The following is a 7,362-nucleotide window of genomic DNA, read 5'->3' on the forward strand; positions in this document are numbered from 1 at the left end:
CTTTTCTATGCCTCTCATCTATTGAAAGACTAAGCTGAGCTCCTGTGAGTTTTTACTATTATAACTGTAGAACATTCCAGAAACACCAAATATTGAAATCGAAAGGAAAGAGGAACTAAGATGTCATAGCTTCTTTCCTTCCTCCCAGTGTTTTAGAGATGAACCTGCTCAACCACCACTGCTGATGGAGTTGATTTTGTCTGAGGAGATGAGGTAACTGTGGTTCTGGAAAGAAAGTTACTCTGATATGTGAGTTCACCACCTGAGAAGACACAGGACTGAAGAATTGTCTCTTATTTGAAAGTGGAGACAGACTTAACATTTCTGCTCTGGGGACATGGTCTCTAAGCCAGTGTGACGGATGAAGGTGGCATTTCCCCCTCCAGTCACAATATCTGCCAATTATTTCTTTGTCCTTGCAAAACAAGGACTATCTCATGGAAAACAGACACCACAGGACAGGGAACACGTGGCTAGGAGGGGAAGGTAAAGAAATGAGAGCAGGAGAAGCAGAGAGGAGCTCTGAAGAAAGGCCAGGAAGGAAGAGACAGGCACACATGCTTCATTACCATCAGGGAATCCCAGGCATCCTGAGTCCAGCTCATCAGTGTCAGGGAACTGACCTGGCCAGCCAATGGGCTCACCTACTGGGACCTGCTGATCAGGGAGCAGCTGTACCTGTTGCACTGAGTTCAGGGTTAGGTACTTTGACCTGCAGCCATGTTTTCTTAACACTTCCTGGTAGAGTAGTCAGAGAACATGGTTTTATATGCCCCAGGTCACTAGCTACAAACCAGAAACAGCACCACAGAAACTCAAGGTCCTAAGCAGGACACAATGGAGCCACTTACCAAACACCAGCAACAAAACAAACAAGCCAGTGTTTGGACAGTGTCTCAAACTTGGGCTAGGATCAAACTTTTCATGATCACCTTGGACTGCTGCTGATTCCCCTCCCTCCTCCTCCCAATACCAGGATTTCAGGCACGTGGCACCATGCCCTGCTTATGTGGTGCTATGGATTGAACCAAGGGCTTCGTGCATGCTAGGCAAGCAGTTACCAGTCCAGCTCAACCACTAAATTCCATTGCCTCTTCCTGTAAAAAAATTACCTCCTTGTTTAAGAATGGGTATTTCTTGTCAATTGTGACTCCCCCTCCCCAAAGTACCCGAGAAGAGAAACGCTTTAGAGATCTGTGACTGTTGGGAAGGCAGCCCTGCAAGTCATTTCCTGTTGGATCAGCAAGCCTGTGTATTTTGCCATGGGACTGCCAGGATGCATGCCTGAGCCATTCACCATGGCTCTTCTGGGGATATTGAGGCGGCCAAGGGATGATCTGGTGGTATGAGGAGGTTAGAGCTTGTCCCCACAAACACCAGCTGTAGAAACGTGTCTGATGGCATGTCCTTACCCCTTTGTGGAGGTCTTCAATGCAGTTTCTGTCTGTGACTCCATCACCAAAAGCTTGGGGGAGGAAAGTAGGCCTGCTAGTGGGGACCTGGGTTTGAGGACAATCTCTGACATTCTGTTTTAGCTGTGGGTACTTGGAAAAATTATTTTGTGTCTCCAAATCCCAGTCTCTTCATTTGTCCTGGGGAGGGGGGCAGTTATCACTTGTGGTGTTTGTAAGGTAATTGCTGTTAGTGTCTTACCATACAGGAAACAGGCATTTTATTTAAAACATTTACTTATTCTTTGACAATATTTCATCTGTGTATAAAAATTCAGGTTGCATCCTCTCTCTGCCCTTTGACCTTCCTTCCTTCCTGCAGTTGAAGCCTGCACCCCACAAGTGGATTTGGATCCAGTGTTTTCTTTTCCTTCTTCCCTTTTCCTTTCCTCTTCTTCCTCTTCCTTCTTTCCTTCCTTCCTTCCTTTTTCTTCCTCCTCCTCCTTCTTCCTTCTTCCCCCTTTCTCCATGGTAACGCGTGTGTTTGTGCCTGTGAGATCTCATGTGTAGGACGGAGGTCAATGTCCAGTGTCCTCCTCAATTGCTTTCCCACTTAGTTTCTTGAGATAGACTCTCTCAAGGAACCTGGCATTAACTGTTTAGGCTCGTGGCCTAGTGACCAGTCAGAGGATCCGAATTCAGGTCCCCATGCTTGCACAGTGAGCACTTTAACCCATTGGACTGTGTCTGCAGCTTGATACCTTTCTTTTTGATGAGAGGCATTTCAAGGCTAACAAGGCTTACCTTTCCATTTTTTCACTCCATGTATTATATGTGACAGTCTTTGGGATCTGTGGCCTGAAGATATACTGGAATGCTATACCGTATTGTGATGGTACCATATGTAGCAACTTTATGTATATAGTGTATATAATGTTTCACAATGTAAAAAGAAAACAGCAGGCCAGGTGGTAGTGGCACAAAATACTCAGAGGCAGAGGCAGTTGTATCTTTGTGAGTTCAAGGCTAGTCTCATCTACAGAGTTCCAGGACAGGCTTCAAAGCTACACAGAGAAACCCTGTCTCAGAAAAACCAAAAGAAAAAAGAGACAGAAAACAATAGAAATATATATTGTTCTTCCTTAGGAAAAAAAAAGATACATTAGGTTCATGATTCCAGGCTAATAGCTTAGTTAATGCTTCATAACGAGAAACAGTCAAAGGAAGCAGTGAGAGATTTTAGATCTTGAAAAATCTCTTTGAAAATCTATTTGCTACAAAGATGTTTATTGCAGAATGATTTGTAACTGACAAACGGAAAGCAATCTAGATGGCTAATGTCATGAGTAGCAACAGTAATAAAGATTTATTAAACATCAGCCAGGGGTCAGGCGGGTGTGCGTTTTCCAGGTGCTGACTCATCAGCCTGCACACTACAGCACCGATGTGGACAGTCTACACTCGCAGGCAGGAGGCAGTGGCAAAGCCTTGGGTAAATCGCCCACATTTTCTCAGCTGGGGAATGGCAGGATCCCTACTTAGTCAAGTGGATTTGGAGCCCAAATTTGTGATATTTGTGAAATATTTACAACCTTCAAGTGCAGCCTAAAACACTTTTGATGACACAACATGATTGTGATGTAACAAGACAGACTTCAGGACAAGTGCTGGGGCAGCAATATCCTCTCAATTTTGAAAAAGTCTGTGGCAAACGAACAGAAAACCAAAGCCAAAAACCAAAACCAAAAAACTAAAAAACAACCTAAAACAAAATGCTTGTTCTCTAGAAGAGAGGAACCGCGCCGGGACTGGGAACATATACCTGTAGAGCGAGCATTAGGCAGGCTGAGGGAGAGGCAAGCCTGGGCTCCATAGCATCCGACCAGCCAGGACTGCACAGCGAGACAAACAACTGGTAAAATTATGCCTAAAATGTAAACTGCAGTTGCGCATGTATGTGTGAATGGTGTGTGTGTGTGAGACAAGCGGTTAGAGCACAGCTTGTGTCTGTTCTCACCTCCTGACATATAGGTCCCTGGGATTGAACTCAGGCTGACAGGCAGATGCCTGCACTCATTGAGTCATATTGCCAGCTGGCCCAGTGATGTTTTCCTTTAATATATATTTGATTCTATGCTGACTAGCTTTATGCCAACTTGATATAAGCTAGAATCATCTGGGGAGGAATCTTTTAATTTTATTTATTTATTTATTTATTTATTTATTTATTTGAAACAGGGTTTCTCTATATAGTCCTGACTGACCTGGAACTCACTACATAGACCAGGCTGGCTTCAAACTCAATGAGATCTGCCTGCTCCTGCCTCCTGAGTGCTGGGATTTAAGGCGTGTATTACCAGTCCTGAGAAGAAGGTATTTTATTTATTTATTATTTTTTGTTTGTTTGTTTCTCGAGACTGGGTTTCTCTGTGCAGCCCTGGCTATCCTGGAATTCACTTGGTAGACCAGGCTGGCCTTGAACTCACAAAGATCCACCTGCCTCTGCCTCCCGAGTGCTGGGATTAAACCGTGCATTGCCGCTGCCACTACCACCCGGCTGAGAAGGAGGTATCTTAAGAGAGAAAACGCCTCCGTAGGATTGGCCTGTAAGCCATTTCCTTGATTGACGATTGCTGTAGAAAGCCCCAGCTCACTATGGACAGTGACATTCCTGGAGGTCTTGGGTAGCTTATTGCTTGTGCTGGCAGATGGATCAGGGTTACAGAGTGGAGCCCGACTGCTGAGCTGCACTTTCAGGCCCTGGAAGTCTCTTGTTCCTGTAAGAGACCTCACTCCATGAAACAGGTCCACGTCGCCTCCTCCTGCTCCTCTGGTCTGAGTCTTCCATGAATACCCTTCTTGCTCCGGAACTGTGTGTGGACTTGACCTCTGTGCCTCTGTTTCCGTTGAGCCATGGCCCCCCCCCCGCTGCCAGGACCTGACTCAAACACTTCCTCCTGAGGAAGCTCCATGAGTCTTAATTCTGGACTGGCTCTCGCTACCCAGAAAACATTCGTCCTTTCATAGCATGTACAGAACTTTTCCTTTATGAATAATGACTCTCGATGGGTCAGTTATCACATCCCAGACACACGATGGCTTTTGTTCCTCTCATTGACTTAGGGAAGTCTTCTCTCCACTTTTACAGGTGACACTCATGCTCACAGGGGCAGAACCCCTCAATACAAGGGGTCGATGTAAGATCTCAAAACTGGAGAATGACACTTAGGACCACAACACAGGCCAAATCCCATTGTCCAAGTTCTCTCCGTGACTCTGGTCACTGTCCTGCTTAGGGGGTGACCTTTTGTCTTGATGACTCAGGGTGACAGTGATGAACATGTGTGCTGTGTGGAACGGGGTGGCCCCTTCAGAGGCTGGGCCACGGAGCTCTGCTGTCTCCTAATGAGCAGCCGCATGCCTCTCTCCTGCTTTTGACTGTGCCAGGCTCATTAAATTTTCTGATACGCCATTTCTGAGTCAGAGCACTAGAGGTTGGACTCTGTTAACCACGGATGTTAATGAATTGTGTCTCAGCTGGCTCAGGAAGCCCAGAGGGCAGGCCTAGGGACTTCTCCTGTGTTCGGTGAGCCTGTGAATGCTTCTGGATATCTTGGCTATTGAGAGCCTCATTCTTGCCACGCTCTCTGTACACCTGACAGTGATTAACAAACAAGACAAGGCCTTTCTTTGAAGTCCCTTTCAAAGCCCTGAGGACTGATGGCTTAGCAGGTGTCATCACTAGCATGGCTGAGTGGAGAAAAAGAGAATTCGCTCAGCTCCTCTCACCTCCATTCTCTCTGCTCTAGACCTTATTCCTATCTTGCATGTTTTCACGTAGGGTAGCAAGCCCTGCCCGTTCTCAGAGCTATCTAGACTAACAGCTAGTGATGGTTGTCAATATCGCTTGTTTGATCGTTTATCCACAGCCTCACATAGCCCAAGCTGGTCTCACTATGTAGGCAATGAAGACCCTGAACTCCTGATTCTCCCTCTTTTACCTTCCAAGTTGGGATCTCAGGCGTGCTCAGCCTGCTTTCTTTCTTTCTTTCTCTCTCTTTCCTAGTTTTTTAATTTATATATTTTTATTTAAATTAGAAACAATCCCAGTTCCCTCTCCCTCCCATCCTCCTGCTTTCTTACAGCACCCAGAACAGCCTGCCTGGAGGGCACCACCCACAGTGGGCTGAGCCTTCCTACACCAAATGTCAATCAAGAAAATGTCCCACCACTTGCCCACAGGCCAAACTTGTTGGGGCATATTTTCAGTTGTGGTTCCCTGTTTCACAACGACTCCAGCTGGTGTCAAGTTGACAAAGAAACTATCTCACACAGGAAGATCACTTGAGCCCAGACGATTGAGACTAGCCTGAGCAACACAGCAAGACCCCTTTTCAAAATGTGCAAGTAGTTAAAGAGGTTGGGGCTGGAGTTCGGTTGACAGCGTATCTGCCTAGCATACACAAGGACCTGGCTTCCATGTCTACTACAGTATAAACTGGGCATGGTGGCTCATGGTTGGAAGTGATCAAAGGAGCAGCAACCCCAACTTCCAGGATGACTTGGTATTACTGCAGACACTTCCAACTGCAAGACATTGGCGTACACAAGTAACCATCAAGAGTTTCCTCCATTATAATTTCTGAGAACCTGTTGGACTATGAGACTTTTCTTTTTTCCCTGTACAGAGATGAGATGGCAAAAGACTGCTACCTCGCAAGTCTTTAACGTTTAAAAGAGATGAGAGCTCAGATAGGTTAGCACAGTCGGGGTTTCTGCAGAATTTGGACTGCTTTATCATTTCAACAAGGTGTCAATCTGGGTTAGTCATTTACTCAGCAAGAAGGGGATGGAATGATTGAGAAAGGCTCAGGATAGATAGATGATAGATAGATAGATGATAGATAGATAGACAGACAGATAGATAGATAGACAGACAGATAGATAGGAGAAAGAAGAGGAAGAAGAAGAGGAGAGGAGGAGGGAGATGGGAAGGAAGAGAGGGAAGGAAGAGGAAAGTTGCTTCTAACCTTACACGATGCAAGAAGCATTTGACTTCAAGTCAATATAGATGGAATGAAAAGAATAGAGCACTAATTATTCAAATAAAAACACACTATTGAGGGGGTTGTAAGATGACTCAGTGGGTAAAGACATATGCTGCCAAGCCTGCCAATCAGAGTTCAGTTCCTGGAATCCACATAGTGGAAAGAGAGACATAAATAAAATGCAATAACAAAATGAAAACCCCACTCTTTGCCTAGCACAGACTCAGATAGTCTCAAAATCAGACACACAGTGTACCCTTGTGCAAACACAATGTCTCTGAAGGTCTCTCTGCTTTCTACAGAACAGGGGCAGTCACAGACAGCACGGAAGGCTCAGGTTTCATCCTTTACCTAATGCTGAGACATAAAGAAGGGGTTACAAGTGTGGACAGTGACTAGGAGTCAGCAGTTGTGGCCGTATGAGGCATATGGCTCAACAGGACCAGTTCCTGCCCTGTGGCTGAGATGAGCACGTGATCAGGATGTAGACCTGTGGGAGGAGCAAATGGTATCGCTGGGCAGTTGTGTTCAGCTCTGCCTTCTGAAACACACTATGGTTTTTGTTGTTTTGTTATACAGATTAGGACCTTGGGTTTGGAGACTCTAAGCATAGCTGGCTTTGAACTCCAGCCCTACCCCCAACTCCCCTGCACTTTTTTTTTTGAGGTAGGGTTTCTCTGTGTAGCTTTGGAGCCTGTCCTGGAATTCTGTAGACCAGGTTCACCTTGAACTCATAGAGATCTGCCTGTCTCTGCCTCCCAAGTGCTGGGATTAAAGCAGCTGCCACTACTGCGTGAACTCCAGCCTCTTTATCCTTGAAGAGGAAATTCCCGTCACTGAATTCCTCTCTCTTCAGAAGAGGGTGGTTTATTCCCTAGCTGAAGAACCTTCCATACTCTCTTCTGTGTGCAGGGGCAGCACTG

The 7,362-nt window shown here is 45.8% G+C and overlaps 1 long non-coding RNA gene across 1 annotated transcript in view; it reads right to left on the reverse strand.

Annotated features, from left to right (window-relative positions):
* The window catches only part of LOC121143211, a 585,525-nt gene that overhangs the window by 66,132 nt on the left and 512,031 nt on the right, over positions 1-7,362 (reverse strand). The gene's annotated exons all lie outside the window — the stretch shown is intronic.

This window comes from Mesocricetus auratus, unplaced genomic scaffold (genome assembly GCF_017639785.1).
Source record: "Mesocricetus auratus isolate SY011 unplaced genomic scaffold, BCM_Maur_2.0 Super-Scaffold_100011, whole genome shotgun sequence".
Classification (NCBI taxonomy): domain Eukaryota; kingdom Metazoa; phylum Chordata; class Mammalia; order Rodentia; family Cricetidae; genus Mesocricetus; species Mesocricetus auratus.